Source organism: Protopterus annectens, chromosome 8.part1, assembly GCF_019279795.1.
Source record: "Protopterus annectens isolate FY-2018-M chromosome 8.part1, PAN1.0, whole genome shotgun sequence".
Classification (NCBI taxonomy): domain Eukaryota; kingdom Metazoa; phylum Chordata; order Ceratodontiformes; family Protopteridae; genus Protopterus; species Protopterus annectens.
This window is the reverse complement of record NC_056742.1, coordinates 380,701,909-380,723,787: the sequence shown is the minus strand read 5'-3', so window position 1 is coordinate 380,723,787 and position 21,879 is coordinate 380,701,909.

Here is a 21,879-nt window from a genome sequence, read left to right as displayed (position 1 = left end):
TGAACAAAGGCAAACTGGTGGGTCTACTGCTCATCATGTCTGTAATTGCAAACCTTTCCAAGAATATGCAAGTGCATCATGTTGGTAGGTTCACAGGCTAGTGCTATAATATATATCAGAGTAAAATGGCAAAGTTTCTATCAGCAGTTTAACCTGTTTGTCATAGCATGTTACAAAGTTCAGTCCTTGGTCCTTACTTATCTGCTATATTTGTTAATGTCATTAATTATTCCTGTCCTTTTACCTCTTTAGTACATTATGCAGATTATACCATTTACCATCAACTCTTCAGCATCTACCATACATCTACATTCTGCCCCTGAAGGTTGTTTTGCTTCAGTTTAACTAATTGTAAAACACTGCATCATAATCAACACCACTATGACCTGGTGTATGTTCCTTACAACCATAAAGTACCAAGGTGTTATACTACATCATGAGCTCAAAATCAGTTACTGTATGCAAAACTATCAACAGTATGCACAGGCCTCTAGGGTCATTTATCAAGCAAAATATTCTATTTATCTAAAATCTAGAATGAGTTACGCTATACTCTTTCTACTGACCACACTCTTACTCCAGCACATTCTATGCATTAATTTAATTCATACATGCCTAAACACTAAACTTCTTGGAGCATTCACAACCAAAGCTGCACTTCATTTACATTACCCTGCATTTCTGTACATACCTTACTTGGGCATGATTAAATGAGTAAATAAATGGCATCTGCTTAAAATCTGCATCTTCTTCTCCTGGTTAACTTTACCAATAAATCATTAAACAGGCACACCTTATGTACACCATTACAATTCCTAATCATTCGCTGTTTGTCTTTGTTTCTCTATAAGTATCACAATCTTATAACCATATTGTTGCACTTACATGTTCATCCTACAGGGCCATAGCCTGGAATACTTAATCTCTGATATACATGCAGTTCTTATATTATAATGTGTATAACTGTAGCAAAAGCTCACCATGTACTGAGGAATTAACGTTTTTAGTGAAAGCTCTCAAATAAATAAAAAATTATTGTGTGATTCTCATAAGGGGCAATGTTGAATTTGTGTTTCTGAATACAATGTGCACTTTCTGCTTCAAAGGAGACTGTGCTACCTTTTAAGATCCTTTCTAAAAGTACATTTTATTTTATGAGTCTTCAGCTTTTTATATGTATTTTTCAATTCTTTGCTACAGTTTGAAATGTTTCACTAAAAAAAAAAAAAATCTCATAAAAATCTGTTTTGCGGGGATGCCCATCACAACCCACAGGCAGACATTTTGGCCCCAGACCATCTTAACAAATACTACCTACACTGAGTTTGTACAACATCTAGATAAAAATGTAAAGGTGTGGACATGATCCCATTCCATTATGGTCACTGAAAAGTGACATTGTGACAAATATTATACAGCGAAAATTTCAGATCTTTGCTTGCAGTGATGCTGAATTATGTTACCATGGATCTCCTTTCTGCATTCAGATTTTTATTACAAGCTCCTGAGTCCCAAGCACTTGAAGACTGCTGTCTCAAAGCCAGGGATTCAAGAGTTTTGCAGCTTGTGCAGGCTGCCGCTCACTCTTGAACTTGAGTAATGAGTTTGGGCAAGCAGATGTCACACTTTACCCAAACGCATTATTTGAGTTCAAGTGAGGTAAATGCGGCAACTCTAGGAAGGGAGTGAGAGTGGGTGGAAGTGTAGGTTAGGACAGTGGTTACAAAAGGGGTTTAGGTTTAGTGAGTGGGGGGAATTTATATGGTTAGGAGCAGGAGGGGGATCTTACTGTTAGGGAGTGGGAGGGGAATTTAAGGTTAGGGAGAGGCAGGGGAGTTTTAGGTTTAGGGAATGGGGAGGGGGTTTAGGATTAGGGAGTAATCTGGGAATTTAGGTTTATGAAAGGGGTTGATCTTTACGTTTTATAGAGTGATTAAAGTTTTAGGTTCAAAGAGGAGAGTGTAGTCTTAGGATTACAAAGCAAGGACTAAGGTTTGGAAATGAGTGAAAGTTTTAGGGTTAGACTTAAGGCTCTGGTCGAGCTATAAAGCTTCAAAACAATCATAGATCCAACCTTCAAAAATTTTGGAACAGTATATCTGCTCTCCTCTCCTGGCAAAAAAGACAATCCCTGCCCTGACCTTAACTCTCCAGATCATATCTTAGCTACCCTATTCAACTCTTTCTTTATTGATTGAATAGCCAAGCTCACCACATCACTCTCCAGTAACACTTCTACTCCACCCTCATCCCACACACTCAACTCTAGTCCCACTGACATCAACACTACTCATATCCCCCTTTACCATACAACCAATCTCTCTACACACCATAAAAAACTTCTACTAAAACTAAAACCATGCACTCATGCCCCAGACAACCTTCCATCTAACTTTCTCAAGCTAGCTGCAGATGGTATAGCCCTTCTCATCACCATACTTATCAACTGTTCAGTCAAAGAATCTTATGTACCCCTCCTTTGGAAGAAAGCGTTCATCATTCCTCTCCACAAAGGAGACAACAATACTGAAATCTCCAACTTCCATCCTATAGCCATCCTGTCCCCTATCTCAAAAGTCATTGAAAACTGCATACACTTGCAACTCCTTCCCTACCTCCTAGACAATCAACTTCTTTCTCCAACTCAACATGGATTTAGACCTGGACATAGTACTACCACTGCCCTTCTCTCCTTCCTTGACATCATCAACCACACCTGAGACTCTGGCAACATTGTATTTACCCTTCTCCTAGACTTATGAAAGGCTTTCGATACTGTTTCCCACAAACTTCTCTTGTCCAGACTCTCTCTTCTCAATCTCTCCCTCCCTCCCTTATTAACTGGTTTTCCAGTTGCCTTTTTTTAATAGACAACAAGCCATCAAGTGGAACAATAGTACCTCTTCCTTCCTTCATACTCCAACAGGAGTTCCACAAGGCTCTATACTGGGTCCCATTCTTTTTAACATCTTCATTAATAATTTTCATCAGTGCATTCCTAATACCAAACTTGTCCAATATGCGGATGATTCCACCATAATTTGCTATGCTCAATCTCTCCCCAAACTCATGCAACTAACACAAGATGGTAAATCCACAAAACAGAAAGGCAAGAAGGCTATCGAAACAAGTCTCCTTTATTCACAATTAAATGGTAAGCGCTTTCACCGACCAAAATGCGCCAGCTTCTTCAGACCAAATTAAAACATATTCAAAATACCACCCAGTAATTATATATATGTTCAGACACCTGAAAAGTGTACTGATTAATTAATGACCATAAAAATTATTCAATTAAAACTTTTCTAAAAAAGGCATTACTTATGCAACCAACCTACTGAGCCGAGATTTTGACATCGGGTACCTATTATGCAAGCTGAATACAAGGTGCAAGTCACATTATACTACACCCAATTTATCCAGGCTTAAAAATATGAAAATATATATAAAAATATATATATAAATATATATATGAAAACATTAATATAACCTAATAAGGATAAATATTATCCAAATTAACATATATATATAAACTTAAAATAAAATGACCTTCCTACCCTGACCATTTTCGTAACTATTACTACTTAAAAATTAATCAGGATAAAAGCTCATTCCTACTGTAAATTCATCTATTAAGGGCTTTCTTTTTAAGAAGGCATTTAATGGATATTTGTTCGTTGAGTCCAGGAAACATGTAAGCTAAAGTCCGTATCTGCCACTCAAGCTCTACTTCCTCGAGCCTCAAATACCACAGCCCTCCCCTAATACTTTGCTCAATTTTCTGCAAGATTACAAACCTGAATTTATGCTCTGGGAACATCATAACGTGTCTTGCAAGAGCATTAGTATTTATTGACCTTACAATACTATATTGGTGTTCATAGACCCTCTGTTTGAGCTTATGCTCGGTCTTACCAATATAGAATGCAACACAATGGGTACAGGAAGCACAATAAACGACACCTTGTGAGTCGCATGAAAAATGGCCCAAGATCTTGTAATTCCTATCTCTAATAATGATACTGTCAGAGGTATTGATAAACTTACATTGAGAGCATCTTCCACACCTAAAGGTACCATGTTGACCCCGGGATACCCTCTTGACTCTCTCTACCAAGTTTTTAAGATTAGGACCCCTTCTAAAGGTAATGGAAAGATCATGCCCTAGTTTCTTATTCACCTCAAAATCCTGTTTTATGATATTCCAACTCTTATACATAATTTCCCTAATCCTAATTGCATCTCTAGAATATGTAGTCAGGAAACTTGCAAATTTTAAATCTTTCCTGGTCTTTAAAGGAACAATACTTACAGAGACACACATTGAATCCGCCTGTACTTGTTTGTCTTGTATTAAAGGCTGGAAGTGTCCTAAGGCTCTTTTCCTACTTACTTCTTGTACCACTTGATCTATCAGGGCTAAGGGGTATGCTCTCCTCAAAAACATTTGTTTGAGGAGAGCACATTCATCCTGAAAATCCTCAAATCTGGACACCATCCTAGCTGCTCTTACCACCTGGCCTTTAACCATGGCCTTTTTCTGATGAAAAGGGTGGCAGCTAGTAAAGTGCAAAAATATATTAGAATATGTCGGTTTACAATATATTGTAGATCTAAATTGGCCTTTAACCATATCCTTACTCAAATGGATGTCCAGAAAATTGATCATATTTTCATCCACCTGATAAGTAAATTCCAAAAAAGAGGTGGATTTAGACAGTTCGACAATGAATGGATCAATGGCATGTCTCGGACCTTTCCACAAAAAGAACATGTTGTCCTGGTATCTGGTGTACCAAGTGACATGTTCTTTGTAAATTCGACAATTAAACAGGAATGAGGTTTCCCAGTGGGCAAGGACACAGTTAGCAAAACTGCTCCCACATGGTGAACCCATGGCAATGCCACTCTTCTGAAGGAACAATTTGTTGGAAAATAAAATATAATTGTTCTCCAAAATGATCTCCAGCAAAACCTCAACCAAGTCGATGTCCTGATGTTCCATGCCTTTCCTAAGTAGAAAATCTATAACCCATTCTAACCCTATGATATGCGGAATGGAAGTATAGAGGTCTTTATTATCAACAGTCAAGAACAAATAATGTTCTTTAAACTCCAAATTGTTGATATAGGTCAAAAACTCCCAGGAATCACAACATATTTGTGATTCAGTTGAAATATAGGGTTTCAGCTTAAAATCAACAAATTTGGCACAACCATAAGTGATGGAGCCTCTTCCATCCACGATAGGTCTAAAAGGCGGATTTGATACACTCTTATGTATTTTCGGTGAACCAAACAAAGCAGGCACAATAGGAGCTGGCATGGTGAGAAAATGGTATGTGTCCACATCTATAGTTCCCTCTAAAAAGAGGTCACTCAAAATGCCCTTAATTTTATTAGAAGCTCCATTCAGCTCATTCCTGCTTGCACTCACATAGGCTTCACTATCTAAATGTGCCAGCATTTTATTCTCATAATCCACTTGATCCATAAAAACTAAACCACCCCCCTTATCGGGTTTCATAACCCTTACTTTACTGGTGCTCAGCAAATTGAGAAGGTCTTTTTCATTCTTATCAATATTACTATTTCTATTCTTATAGTAAACAGAACTACTAGTTAAACAATGTCGAATGTCCATTTCACAGAACTTCTCAAACAATGACAGCACCGGTTGTAGGGGTGGGTTAAAAAGACAAGAAACTCTAAGATTGTGCATCAAACCTGAGTTTTGTCCCAGCTCATAAGTTAGGTTCAACTTACGAACAAAAAATTTTAAATCCACCACTGTTTTTACAATATCAGGTCTCATGTCCGGTACAAAAGTCAAGCCCTTAGACAGGAAATTTACCATCTCCTCATTGACTTCCAGAGAACTAAAGTTGAAAATATGGAAGTCACCTTCAGTATTGATTAACATTTTAAGCCCTGGGTGGTATTTTGAATATGTTTGAATTTGGTCTGAAGAAGTTGGCGCATTTTGGCCGGTGAAAGCACTTACCATTTAATTGTGAATAAAGGAGTCTTGTTTCGGTAGCTTTCTCACCTTTCTGTTTTGTGGATTTACCAGTTTGTGTTTTTTTTACTTGTTTTTCAAAACTAACACAAGATGCCTTCTCTTGTACTAAGTCTTGGATGCTGAATAATCACCTTGCTCTCAATGCATCCAAAACCAAAATCATGATCTTTACCCCATCTAAGAACACCTCTATCGATAAAAATTCCTTCTCTGTAGTCAGTCAGAATAAGATTCCCATTGAAATTGTCTCCCATACAAAACTTCTAGGTGTTATCACTGATGAACATTTAAAGTTTGACATTCATATACAAACTAGTTTTAAGAAAACACACCAAAAGCTCAGAATGCTGTATCATCACAGCCATTATCTCACTCCCTCATCCAAACATAAACTCCCTATTTCGTACCTCATCCCCTCTCTTCTATGGAGCCCCTCTCCTCACCAACCTTCAAAAAGTTAAAATTGTCATCCTGCTACAATAAAATCTCTAAGTTTGCTTCTGGGACCAAATCTTCCTCCCACCACTCTGATGGACTTCACTCCTTGAACTGGCTGGAACGCCCCCACTATCTCTCTTACTTTCAACTGCTAACTGCTTGCAAACTCATTTTCAAACCCTCTAACTGCCCTTCCCTCCCCTCTATACTCACCTTGCATCATCCTTACAGACTACTCAGGTCCAGTAACCAGAACCTCCTCCAAGTGTACAAACCCTTACGCGCACCTGGGCAATTTCTCCTGTCTTTCTCCCTTGCTCGTCAATGGAATTCACTTCCCCCCACATTCTAATCACCCAAAACCACTCCGCCTTCAAGACTATGCTCCATTCCCATCTCTCTTCTCACTGGGAATGCTCATGCTCTCACCCCATCTGACTCCCACTATATAATTTCTGCTCCCTCTCCCTTTTTTCCTTTCACATAGCTCAACCTGTTCACCTTTCACTGTTCTCTTCTCCTCTTCTAATTCTTTCTCCCTCTCAATTCATGAAACTTTGAGTCCATAAATGCCTGCACTCCAAATTATACTTATGCACTCCAAAATACTTATGTTTTAATTTCCTTCAATGCTATGTTACGACACCTTCCTCAAATGTTATTATTCTGTCTTCTATATTACTGTGTTGCTCAAATGTTATTATTGTCTTCAATATTACTGTGTTTTAGTAGTTTTTGAAGATTGTATTACACTTATTAACTTTGTTCATATTAGCTTTGCAATAATTGTATATGGAGCTTTTCTCCCCAGGCCTCCATTGGAAACGGGCACATTCTAGCCAAATGGACTTTCCCGATTAACAAACTGCAAATAAATAAATAAAATAAATATAGTTTACTAGGGCTAGGTGTTGGAAGGGCTAAGTAGTTAAGTAAGATGAAGTAATACATTGATTACCTTTTCTGCATGTTACAGCCAGCAAGTCTGTTGGGAGTTACTATCATGTGAGCACTTCTAGTAAGCCTGTACTCAAACCAGGGGAAGCAATAGTATATAAAAGGTAATCATCACATGATCAAGTGCCTGTAAGACCAATGAAACATGCTAATTTGCACAGGAATTGAAAGAAAAAAATGTTGGTAGTCAGCCATATGTCTAGCAATTTAAAAAAACATCAGCCTGTAATAGTTTAGATATTTTAGCTACTTGGATGGGAAAAAGCAACACAAGAGAGTCTGCAAAAAGTAGGCTCTTTATTTTTCTCCTGTATTTCACCACATATCATCTATGATAAAAGAAAACATGAAAAGTCCTGGCACAAACTCTTAGGATATCCAGTCATATGAGATGCTGAAAGAAGTGGCCATGTAATTTTACTGATTATAAGTGAACAGAAAAATAGACACAAGGCTGTTATTATGTACTGCAGTCATGAAGCCCTACTGGTTTCCCACATAAATCAATCAAAAGAAAATGGCTACAGAGAATATCACCTTCTTCCGACCTTTTGTCTAGTTTGAGGAATGTGTATGATAAAAAATGGAGGCAACTACATCAAGAAAAGGTTCTGAGCCAGTTAACTTTAAATACTGGTTAGGGCTTTTGGAAAAATATCAAAACTGGTGTTGTATAAAAGTTAAGCATTTAATTTTCTATACAGTGTTTATTCAGAAAACACGAGTTACAAGGTGTGGATTAAAACACATTTATTAGCATTTAGTTTAATGAAAAGGACACAAATTCTATATAGTCTACATACATTCTTTTTTACATTAGTTATACTAGAGTCTAAAATTTGAAAAAAATAAGGTTTGGGTGAAACTAATAAACTAACTCATTGTTAAAATGTGGTCATTTTGATGATATATATATATCAGATTTATTGCTGTAAGGTAAAATATTGGATTTGTATCAACCAGTACGGAAAGTTTGGAAAGGAAAATATTAGGAGTATTCTGGAAAAGGGGAAATATTACTAACAGGTAATCCAAATGGAATGTACTCTTACTTTGGCTGTAAACACTGTAGCTATATGGCTAACAGCCCATGAATAAGCACAATTTTTCCTGAATCAACTGTTGATGCCAAGAGCAAATTGTTAATGAAACTCTGACTGTGTTTATCACATACAGCTGGCAGTATGTGAATGTCTTTGTATTGGATGAACAGGCAGTTGAAATTGAGTGGCGGCACATATGTCATTTGAAAAATGATGACGGAAAGAGCACTTAACGTAGGCACAGTCAGAATTGTAACGGCTTTAAAAAGATCTTTGTTTTTGTTTTGGAGAAGTTCATGAATGGTTTTTGGAAGAAGGTGCTAGTGCCTTTCTCAAAAGGCATGAGATTATATGGAAATAACATTTAATGCGTTTCACCATCCAGAGTTGAATTAGACAGCCAACATTAATAGATTTTGAAGTTGGGACTTAATTTATTATAAAATCATAAACCTTCTAGATCTACCAGTGAGGAACCGGCAGCCTAGATAGAACTAATTGTATACCCTGCTCTCACTCAAATGCTATTGCCACTATCCTTGTATACGTGATATGGTATGTAGCGTCTCCCCTCCTACATAACCTATGGGTGGATGAAGATTGAATTATTGAGCATCATTTGTCTGAAATTCAACCCACCGAGGATCAGAACTCCTCCACAGGAAATCACTGTTATTGAGTTGTGCTGTCAGTGATGCTCTTTTTTTGGGGGGTAAATTCCCCCCTTCTTCAAGTTGGTGTGATTATGGGTTAGCATAGATAAGTTTGGGGGGGGGACTTGCTCCTTGCAAAAAGTACTTACTTGTGTCTGTTTTTTAACTATTTTATTCAGGGAATGCAGTTTGGGGATTCCAGTCCTTGGCAAAATGAACTTTGTCCACTCACAATGGAAGTTGTTATAACTTACATCTCAGCTATAGCCTTCATTGTACCGCTTGTTCTCTTTACAAACCTTTCTGTACTGACATGTAACAAAACTAAAGAATTTCAAAGCTAAGAGAACTCCATAGACTTAAACACATTGATGCAAATACCTTAATATATATATATATATATATATATACCTGTCCTTTAACTATGTCTTTTTCTGAGAAATGTAACTGCTGTTTTTCTAAGAACTGTCTGAATGACACTTGTTAAGATAAATGTACTATGATGGAGCTTTTCTTTTCCCCCTAGGCCTCTGCTAAAAAATGGGCTCTGCCCAGTCAGGCTTTCACAGTCAACAAAGCCAAATGAGTAAACAAATAAATGAATAAGTTTACAGTGTTAGTGTTTTTATGAGGTCAATTGTTTAACCAGTCATATAACAGATATTGTGTGAAGTAATTTTATGAAATTTATTTAAATCATTTTGAATGATTTGATAATTGTCTATAGACATTCATTGGTTCAGGTATAAAGAAAAGTGCTCACACTTATATAAAACAACTTTCTTCCATTGAAAAGCCACATATTAATTAAGGGGCCCAAGACAGTGAGGAAAAAAACAGAGTAGCATTCATATACTGTACATTCATCAGCACAGTTGCCAAATAGCAAGCAGCTGTAAAGCATATAGTCAAAACATCTTAGAACTTATTGTTCTTTTTTTTTTTTTTTTTTTTGAGCGCCTAAGATATTTTTTCTGACATGGTTTTCGCAGACTACATTATTGCCACATGTCATTGACATTGGCTTTAAGAAATATTCTTCTGCCATACAACTGCAACCTTATTTTCTTTCCTTGTATCTGTTTCTACATGTCTGACATCAGCACGGTTCTATTTTTGTTGTTGTTCACCATTATCATTGTCACCCTTTCTGCCCCCCCCCCCCCACATTTTACATAGGTCAGGCTGTCACATTAACTATCAGTTCCTTTCTCAATTCAGTGTTCGAGTCTCTTGTTCTTCCTAATACATTATTAGCCAAATAGTAGTTTAAGATGATTACAGAACATGAGAGTGATTATGTCTTTCCTGAAGGCTATGCAGTTTGGACTGTGCAAAAACACAAATGAAACACATTTTTAAAATTGATATGCTAAGCAGCTTTTTGCCAAGACTACTGTCAGATTTTTTTTTTTTTGGCTACTATCAGATGACCATTTAATCATATGACTTAGCTCTCCACCAAACTCATATTGATGTCTGCTAGTCTGTAGGGCACAAAATCAGGCATTTTGTTAAAAATGTGCAAAGAAAAAAAAGGAACAAGAAATTGAACAGCTACTACTAATGCTAGGATAATAGGATAATTAAGAAATAAAAGTGCAGATCAGACTGCAGATAAACCTGAAACATTAAATAACAAGGATCACTATTACACACACAACTGTAACTGTTCAAAAAGACTGAGGAATCTAAAGCTGCACGACATATTTCCCCACCCCCAACTTCTGCCTTTCTGCAGTTACTAAGAGAAAGTGAAACTAGGTCACTGTCTTAATGTAGCATTCCACAAAACCTGGCTGTCACAAGGACTACAGAATAGGAAACATTCTGACCTGTGTCAGCAAAACTCTCTACAAGTCATTTGTACTATGGCAGCTTTGTAAACTTTTCTAGAATTGTCACCAGGAAGGGATGAAATTCACATATCATTTATTACATGTAAGTACTGCATCTCCCTTGGAATATTACAAATGAAGCAGCAACGGACATCTGTAGAAAATTCTTCCAACTTGATATGTTGTCATCCCTAGTCAGAGCCCTAAGGCTTGCCTTTAACTAGGTTTCCCCAACAGCAGTGGAATTTTTCATGATGAAAATGCTTACATTTGTCACAAAACTGCAGGAAAATCTTGATGAAACCCATAGTCTCCCATTCAGTACTTCAAGTTAAGCTGTCAAAAAAGCAGTCACTAAAAGAAGATGCTGCGTTTTATATGTACTTAAATGAACTAATAACCTCACATGCGTTAACTACTACAGTGTTTGACAAGGCATCAGCAAAGAATAAAAATAAGCCAGCTTGACTAGCCATTCTAACTAGATGTAATTGAATGTGTGAGTTCATCACCTAGATTGTCATTAAATGTGCATGTTTATTTTGTGTCCCTATTAAATGAACGAAAGTTACAAATCCCGAACGCTCACATAAGCAAAAATGCCTCAACTCGAAAAGGTTATTGTGGGGGGCTCCACCCCCCCAGACACCCACTAAATATATATTCCGACTCTGAGATCGCAATATAGTGAAGAAAGGGCAAATATCCCGATCTTCACTGTACTGTGATGAAAAAAAGCAACTTCGAGTTGCGGCATTTTCGGTCATGTGAGTGTTCGAGATTCATAACTTTCATTCATTTAATAGGGACCGTTTATTTTAACATTATATATTAACAATAAAAAGCCTATGTTCAATTATTTACAATACCAAGCTGACTATCTTTTGTTTTACACTTTTGCACATATCCTGCCCTCTTTTACTGTGACAAAGTATGACAACGGTCTGCACTTGGTTAACTTTTGTGATACATTTTAACCATTCCTTTATATGGGATGACAAACAGTCATAAGGCTACCTTGCCATTCATGTGGGTTCTTAAAATTAACCTATTTATCTCCCTCTCTCTCTCTTTCTATATATATATATATATATATATATATATATATATATATATATATATATTTTTTTTTTTTTTTTGTGTGTGTGTGTGTGTGTGTGTGTGTGTGTGTGTGTGTGAGTGAGTCTCCTGACCTTGGTCAACACATAAAAATGTTGACATCTGCTTGATTAACCACACAGCTGGCTGACATGTGCAAATGTTCAACAGGTGTGCTAGATTTACAATCCGTGGATGGGAAATATTCCCTTTCCCTGAGGACTGTGTGATCTCAGAGTTACAGTAGAGAGTCGATTATCCAAACTAATTAGGATTCAGGTAGTTCAGATAATCAAACTATTCAGATAATCAAACATATATAACTGAATTGGATAAAAAAAACTTCTAAAATCTTGATTTTTCTGCACGCAGGGAATGCAGTTTTCAACCATTCAGCAATTCCAGTGTACAATAAAGAATATTTCTGACACACGAGTGGGCTACAAGCACAAAAAGCACACACAAGCGAATACATATAACATTTGCATATTCAGACTTAATGATTTTTCCTACCCCAAAACTTTGGAAGGCTGCATTCGGATAACTGACATTTCAGATAATTGATGTTTAGATAATCAACCTTCTACTGTAGTATATATAATTAGCAGGGGGTGTGGGGGTGCTGGGGGTTTGCCTCTTCCAAAAACTGTTATTTTTTTATTTTTTTTTTTTAGTTACATGTAGCAAGGATTTTGCAGCAGATGGCCACAGATGTTTGCCTGTCAAACTTGTGTGTTTGTGTGTGTGTGTGTGTGTGTGTGTGTGTGTGTGTGTGTGTGTGTGTGTGTACATATACTTGGTGGTATAAGCACTGGTTATATGTGATTTACTTACAAAGACTAATGGTGATGTGGCATCTGACCCCATGCAAAAATGGGAAATGGGGGTTGTTATTGATGATGATGCACACACACACACACACACACACACACACACACACACACACACACACACACACACACACACACATGCACTTATATAGACAGAATACAACTTGTGCTTTTAGCCATACCAATTTACCCTCCAAGAAATAAACCAGTTAGAATGAATATTGTTATTTATGATGATTTTTACTGAGCCATTGCAACCTAGCTGGGACTGAGCATATATACATAATCTATGCATGTAGATGAATGAGCAGTTCATCAGACTGGTCTATACTTGATTAGTGGAATGTCCTTTGACTTCTAGTTCTGAAAAGCCCTTGAAAAATGAAAATGTTAATTTTGTTATAGTACATACCTCTCAAGAAATCTGGACAAAGCCCAAAATAATGGGGGGACAAAGGCCTAAAAATAGGGACACATTTTAAATATTGCTCCTATAAACTTGAACATTGATAGAATAACAGGTTTGTGTTAGCATGTATTTTCTGAAGGAAATGAAGGGTGAAAGTCAAATGTCTCTCATTATTTAGTGATGTCAATGCTCAAAGATTTGCCAGAAAAACATACATTTTTATGAGGAACAGGCCAAAAATATGAGGCAAAAATCTGGACAGTCTGCAAATATCTGGACAATTGAGAGGTATGTTATAGTATACTGTTTTGTTACGTTTTCTTATGCTCTGAAATTTTTTACATTTGATCTCTGAAAGCCATTTGTAGTGCTTATTTGAAATATATGCTTGATAACTTAATAACAGAAAAAAAATGTCCTTGTAATTGTAAGGGGAGAAATGCTTGAGTTAGCTAGAATGATTGCACAATTATGTCTTTAGATGATCTACGCACCATAAAAATGATAATAAATTACAATTAATAAGTACTTCTATGGTGCCTGACGATATGTATAAAAAAAATGCATGCTTAAATTTCAACTGCAAGCAAGCCATCTGCAGTATTTTCATTTGAAGTCATCAATGGTATAAATTTGTGAGGCCACTGTTTTGTAGAAGTATCATTTATAGAAATCATTAAATGTAATAGCAACTTTTATAATAATAATCAGGAGAAGGAAAATCAAAATTACAAGAATATTGCTAAAATACTCCTCACTGCTTCTAATTCTGAATCTACTGACATCAAAACTGAATCATTTTTTTCTGTCTAGATTTCAGTTTTTCAAAGCTTGTGAGAGTTGAAATGTTTTTTGATAAAATAAGAACAGCAATTATACTTAAGTGTTGTATTTCAATTGCTCAAAGTTAGTTTTCAAAATATTTTGGTCTATGAACACTGTAAAAACACATGCTGTTCAAATGAACTAATATTTTAAACCATTTTGAAATGAATTTGGTATGTAAGCTAAGCTTTTTTTATTGTTGTCCATTTCAAAGTATAGAATATATTGTTTTGTTACTACACTATGAATATTTATAAAAAATGCAGTCCCAGTGTAACCTAACTCTTGAGTAATGCTTATTTTTTTTAAAAAAACTTTGCATCAGAGTAGCCATTTTATCTGTAAGCCTTTATGAATCCTAGCATATGTAGAAATATATGGAGAGTAACAAATATATTTACAATACACTATGCTCCCTTCTTGTACAGTTATGAGATATTTATTTTTCTCCTTCACCATTATGAAGGATATTATTCCCTACAATGTCATATTTCTTAGTGTATGATTTAATTTCTTTCTTTCTCACAAAGCATTGTTTTCTTATAGTCTCTCATACAGGATATTAAATTCTCTGCCCGCTTGTATCTATCTAATTTGGCAGTTTGGGTGTTATAAATAAAAAAAAGACAGTGAGTCTCACATTTCTAAGCCAGTGTTGCTTTTCCTTGTGATTTTTTCAATCTCCTTTCCAAAAAGTGACTTTAGTAAGTCATCTATGTCTTTGAGATTAGGCCTAGCACGTTTGTAATGGCCTTGCTGAGATTTCCATATCTGAGAGCATTTCCCTTACTCCAAGGTACACTAGTCTCAGACAAAGGTACAATAGTGTCAGAGTTGGTATATATAAATAGTAGAAGTGTTACTGCATTATGCAAGAAAAATGTTTTAAAGTGTTAGAATGAATTTTGATTTTCCCTATTAGTGTTAAAACTCACAGGATTGTGATCACATCTTTAAATGATGATGTTTGGCTTCTTAAATTTCTGTCATACACTTCTTTTTTAAATGTTGTTTAAACCACTTTCATACGTTAGTATTTCTAAAGTGTCTGCTAGGCAACTCCTTATCCATTGCATATCTTCCTCTAAACAAGGTGCCATTGAATCAAGCTCATTTTCAGATTCTGGCCCACCAGAACATGCCCACTGCAAGACACTTTCTCAAAATTCTGAGTTTTATTGTATCTTCTATCCTAATGGTTCTATTTCTCAGACCATACATGTGGAAAAGCCAGTGGCATCTCAAATCAGTTTGGATCCAGCATCTTCATCCCTTGTTTTATCAGACTCCAATGCTTAAGTGCATGAAAAAGAAACTCCTATGGTGGGCCAATCAGGTCATGGTAAATCCTGACCTCCTATTTTCTTCCCATCTTCCTGTTCTGAGAGTTATAACAGACACTTCAGACTTTGCTTGGCAAAGTGGAGCTGGTATCCCAAGGCATCAATGTTCAGGGTACGTGGGAACCTCATCTCAGGGACTAGCATATAAATCTCAAGGAGACTATAGCAGTAATAAAAGCTATCAAAGCCTTAAGTCAGCTATGTGTCCCTGGGCCCATGGTAGTAATAACAGGCAACACCACAATGATGTGGTACTTAAACAAAGGAGAACAAAGTCATACCCCTGTACAGACTAGCCACTATTGCCTGAGAACTGGTGATAAAGAGCAATCTCATTCTAGTTCACATACATTTCATCAGAGTAGAACACAATTGCAGTCACTTTGAGCAAATCCAAGATAGACCCTCACAAGTGAATGCTACACCCAGAGGTTTTCCAGAACTTTGTCCATTTGTGAGGGACTCCCCAAGTAGGCTTCTTTACCTCATTTCTCAACAGATGATTAAACCACTTATTTTCTTAGACAGCTTGCAAAAGGCCTGGAAAATGGATGTATTTTATTTCCTGTGGATAGGAATGTTCCTCAATGTCATTTTCCCCTTTCTTCTTATAACCAAAGATCTTCTAAAAATCAAGATGGACTTAACAAATATATTTCAGGTTAATTCCCTTTTAGCCCAGACAATATTGATTCACTGTTTTCATGTATCTGGCCAAGTGAAATTACCAAAACCTTCCTCACAAAGTTAATTTTCTCACATAGAGCAAGGGATCTGTAACCCACCCATATATTCAAAATCTCCACTAGCAATTTGGATGATAACATTTTGTTTCCAAGATGGCTGAGTAACAGCTTATTTCTAGCTCTCCCAGTGTGAAAACAGAAACTCAGCAGAGAAGGCCAGTAGATTTGTGTTTATGGGTAAATTTCAGTAACCGGATAGTAATTGCACTGCCTGCATGCCAGGAATAAAGAAAGAGAGAAGACCTGGAAAAACATCAGCTACAAAAAGTGAGGAAGAAACACTGACTGGGGAATGTTCTGCAGCTGTTCAGCAAAATGCAATGCAACCTTCAGACATGACTTTTAGTAAACCACAGGACGATATAAGACAACTGTATACATACCTGGTTAAAATAAACAAAACACTGATGGAGTATAGCAGCATAAACAACAAAAAGCTGGAAAAATCGAAGAAGCTTTAAACAGATATTCAGATGAGATGATAAAGCTGCAAAAATCAGAGGTTGAAATAAAGAAAAGAATGGCTGAATATGAGACTGCTCAGCAAGAGGTGTTTCAAAAAATAATAGAATTAGAAGACAGAGCACATAGGGAAAACCTGAGATTTTCAACTATACCAGAGAAGCTGGAAGGAACAGAATGCATTAATTTTATGAATGCACAAATAAGCAACTGGACTGGTATTCCACAGCAAGAGTTGTTAGTTGAAAGGGCACACCATGTGCATGCTTCAAAGAAAGCAACCTAGAACTTTAATAGTAAAGATGCAATCCTACCAGCCAAAGCATTTGATTCTGACAAAATTGTGGCAGAAGGACAAAAGTACTAAAAGTGGGAGAGAGTAGAGTATTTCTGGAGAATGCTTACTAACTGTACAGCAGACAAAACACAAGCAAATTTAATCCACTGTTCAGGGAATGTCAAGCTGCAGGTGTGAGATTCAAACTGCTTTACCCAGCTGTCTTCAGGGTATTCTTCCCTGGAAGGGCAAAATCATTTTTTGATGAAGTACATGCTAAGGAGAAAATACAAAAGTTTGTCCAACAAAAAGTAAGCTGTGAAACAAAAGGAGATTCTGCTTCTTGTTCTTCTGGTAATAAAGACCACAGAGAGACTATACCTGTAACACCTTTTCAAACTTTTCAACTGAAACTTTTGGAGATAATGAAGGGAGCACGGAAATTGACTAGAAGAATTGAGAGTACATTGAAAATGAAGCAGATACAGGATTTTGGAGATGAACATTAATAAAACCAGTAACTTAATATGGGATTACAATGCAATAATTATATTTGTGAAATATGATAAAACAAGAACATCTGAAAATATTGGACTTTTTCAGAATGTGTTATACTTGTGGGGGACTATAAAGCATATGCCCTATTTCAACGTTGTCGCCTCACAGTAAGATGCTGTCTGGTTCGATTCTCAGCTAGAGCGTCTTCTGCGTGGAGACTTGCATGAATGGGCGTACCCTTATTGAAGGTTGTGCATCAGGGCTGGTAACTCGGCATGTAAAAATCAACTACCAATCATTAGCAGACCGGAGTTCCGCTGTGGAAACCCCTAACCGGGAAAAGCCAAAAGAAACAACAAATGTTCGGAAAAGTGCTTTGGGGAAGGGAAGAGGAGGGAGAAAGTTAACTGTAAGTAAAGATTTTTTTCTTAAATAGTACCAAGTTTGTGGCATATGGTTTTCTTTACATACTATAAAGTATTTTTCAGTTATATTTAATTGTATTGGGGATTGTATACAGGTGATGCTGTTCTCCATTTGTTTTCTTTTTTCTCCCTTCTTCTGCTTCTCTTCTTGTTCAGTTTTAAGAAATGGAGGCACTGCAATGTATAAAAAAGCCTGGTTAAAAAGCATGAGAAAAGAAAAAAAATAATTTGCTTTTTCTCATTCTTGCATGGGGAAATGAATGGATTAAAGACCTTAGATTGATTTAGTAACATATTTTAAGAGGGAGGAAGTAAATGAAAAGGAACACTAAATATTGTGAGGCTTTTTTTCTAGCAAATATGTGCATGCTTAGTAACAATTCTGCAGCTGGTATTCATGTCTTCATATTTCCATGGAAACAGTCTGACAAAGACAAACTGGCTACCTGGTTCTCATGTCTCCATGGAGACAGTCTGATAAAAACTGGCTACAGTCTGATGGAGAGTGATTGGCTGAGGAGGTAAAAAAGAAAAGAGAAATTGGCTACGGAATAATGTTCTCTGAAGGCATTCAGGGATTTTTCCCAAAGTAGATAATATTCTCTGAAGGCACTCAGGGGCTTTCTCAAGGTAGTTAATGTTCTCTAAAAACATTCAGTTTTTTTTTCCAGCTGGGAGATCTATAAAGATACGACAAAACTAATCAGCACATAGTAGAAATACAGGCTGCATCATGCATCTTAGCATGGATGACCTTTCTTTTAGGTTATCTCAAGTATGTGATTGTGGTTGTCAATTTGGGACTTATGTTCCTATTAGGAGGGTAAAACTTAAATATGTGAAGGTGTACATAATTTTGTGTGTTAATATTAAGTTAATAGGTTTTAGGCGGTATTGCGGGGTTTTTTTGTTTGAGGGCATTCAATAAAACAAAAGGTTTTATAAGACGTGACATAGGCTCAAATGTATATGACAAGAAACAACTGTATAAAAGTTCAATCTGCCAAACAGTGTAAGCATGTAACACCAAAGCTGGAACTATACATTTAACTAAAAAAGGTGTTATACATAAAAGGTGGAAATAATAACTTTTGAATACAATAGTGCATTCTTTAATGTCTTTAAATGTAAATGGCCTCACAGATAAATACAAACAAGAAAGATAAGTGAAGTATATTAAAAATGTAGAGTGCAAATAGCTATGTTACAGGAAACACACTTAGAAAGGACTGAACATGTGAATTTGATAAAGAAAGGTTTTTAGGATGTTATTCAGTGGAATAACTGGGACAAAGAAAAAGAAGAGTACTTCTATTCATTTCAAGAGGAGCTCCAATAGCGGTAGAAGAAGATAAAAAAGATAATAATGGCATATTTGTAGTGCTAAGTGGCTACTGGCAAGGGAGGAGGATTACACTGGCACGAATTTACATTCCACCTAAAACTGCTTAAGAAAATTCTGGGAGAAATAATCAGTTTTCAGCAATAAATATTACTTATTGGTAGAGATTGGAATTTTATTTGCAGCATTAAAGATGTGTCTGGGGTACTCAGAAGGGAAAATATAATAAAGGAGAGTATATTTTTGAAGACATTTATGAAAATATTTGGCATAGAAGATATGAATTCAGTAATAGGAGTTCAGAATGAATTTACACATTATTCTCCAAGATATAAAAACTGGGTTAGGCTAGACACAATTTACATTTCACAGGAATATGTGCATTTAATTGAAGGTCTTGATACCCACCCAATAACTATTTCAGATCATATGCCAATAATAGCCTAAATAAAAACACAGGGTAATGAATTAAAAAATGAGACATTGACACTTTCCTACCTATCTGTTGAAAAGACAAGAATTTAAGGAATGGGTAGTGGAGATTATTCAGGAGCTGCTAGAGAGGACAGGAATTTTGTCTGAAAATATAGCTAGGGAGTGGGATAAAATTAAGGTAGAGTTTAAAAATGGAAATAAAAGAAAAGGAGTTATGGTTAAGAATTAGCAACAATTATTTAGAGGGAATGACAAATGTTAATATATAGCAGAGTAGAGGGAATCTCACAGAACAAGAAGAGGATCAACTGCAGAATGCTAGGCAGAAAATAAGGGATTACCTCGACAATATGCATGAGCTTAGAAAGATTGTTGTTAAGCAACTGATTTTTGACAATAACACTACAAGGCAAAAACTTTTAGCACAACGACTCAGGCAACAGAAAGTAGAAAGGGCTGTGGCCAAACTTAGGGAGCCTATAACAAGGAAGGTAACAAGCGATCCTGTAGAGGTATTAGAAATGTTTCAGAAATTCTATGAGAGTCTCTATAAAATAGAGAAATATGAAAATCAAGAAAAGATACAAATGGAAATGTTTATGGAAGAATTAAATATGCCAAGGTTAAAAGGTTAAAGGTAGATGAGGCTCAATTATTAATAGCTAGGATAGGAGGAGATGAGATAAAAAACATGATGTATAACCAATCTATAGGAAAGTCCCCAGAAATAGATGGTATTTCTGTGGAAGTTCGGAAGCTAGGAGAAAAAAAAAAACTGATAAAGATCTGGAAGGTTTTGTTTAACAGTATCTTAAGAGTACTACCATCCTGGATGAAAGCAGTGGTAGCTGTAATACCTAAAGAAGGTAAAGATCCATCAGATCCAGCTTCATACAGGTCCATTTCAATACTAAATAATGATTTTAAAGTGTTCATGTCTATAAGTGTGACAAAAGTAATACCAAAATGTTTGACAACATTAACAAAACACTGATGATCCAGAGGGAAGCAGAATGTAAGAAAATGCCATTGTTGTTGATGGGTCTTGATGCAGAGAAAGCATTTGACATAGTAAGCTGGGACTTTATGAGCAGGACAATGGAAGCATTTGCATTTCCTAAAAAAACTATAAGGTTGATTAGGAGAATATATGAGGATCTGAGGCAAAAATTAAAGTGGGCGGGTCCTCTCTGATAATTTCTGCTAGCAGAGGAACCAATCAGGGGTGTCCTCTTTCCCATTTATTATTTGTTATTTGTATTATATTTAGAACCATTGGCAAGGAAAATAAGGATCTCAGTAATTCAGGGATATAATTAGTATGATAGTCAAGAAAAGCTGGTTCTGTTTGCAAATGATATTATTTTGTACCTGACAAAACCAGAAAAAGACATTACGGGGTTGTGGAACATTTTGAGACAGTTTCAGATCTTTTTGGGATACAAAATTAATGAAGCTAAAATAAAAGGCAATAATGATAAATTATGCACCCATACATGAATTGGTTCAGGAATACCCATATTTATGGGGACATGATAAAATGAAGTATTTAGGAGTATGGATTAAACTGATTCTATTGTGGCAGCTAAGGATATGTGGGAAGAGACTAAAAAAAATAATACAAAAACTGAGAAAATGGAAGCTTTGTTATAGGGATATGAGGTTACACTTCAAAACATCTAAAACTCATAACATCTAAATTCAAAACATCGAGACCACAACATCTAAAACCCAAAACATCTAAAACCCAAAACCTCTAAAACCCATAACATCATATCTCATAACATTGAAACTTTGCATCACAACATCGAACAGTACAAATCACATGAAAATAACATCCCCTCCACCTATAACGACACCAAACTAACAAACACACTTTTTACTACATTTTTGCAGGGGGGCAAGCCCCCCCCTGCTCCCCCACACACTCCCCGTAAATTAAATATACCAACTCCGAGATCACACTACAGTGGGAAAAAGTTAATTTCCTAACCTCACTGTATCGCGATCACCATAAAGAATGTACAAATAATGTCCATATCACTTACCTGTATGGCCTAAAAACCACATACAGAGTGGCAAAGTGAACACTATATAAATAGTATAAGTTCCTACACTATATAACTAAAAAGTATATAAATAAAAACTACATCTCATACTGATACCACAAGAATAACAGATTAAACTATGACATTTACACGTTTCATGATACACTATTCCATATTATACATTTTCGAT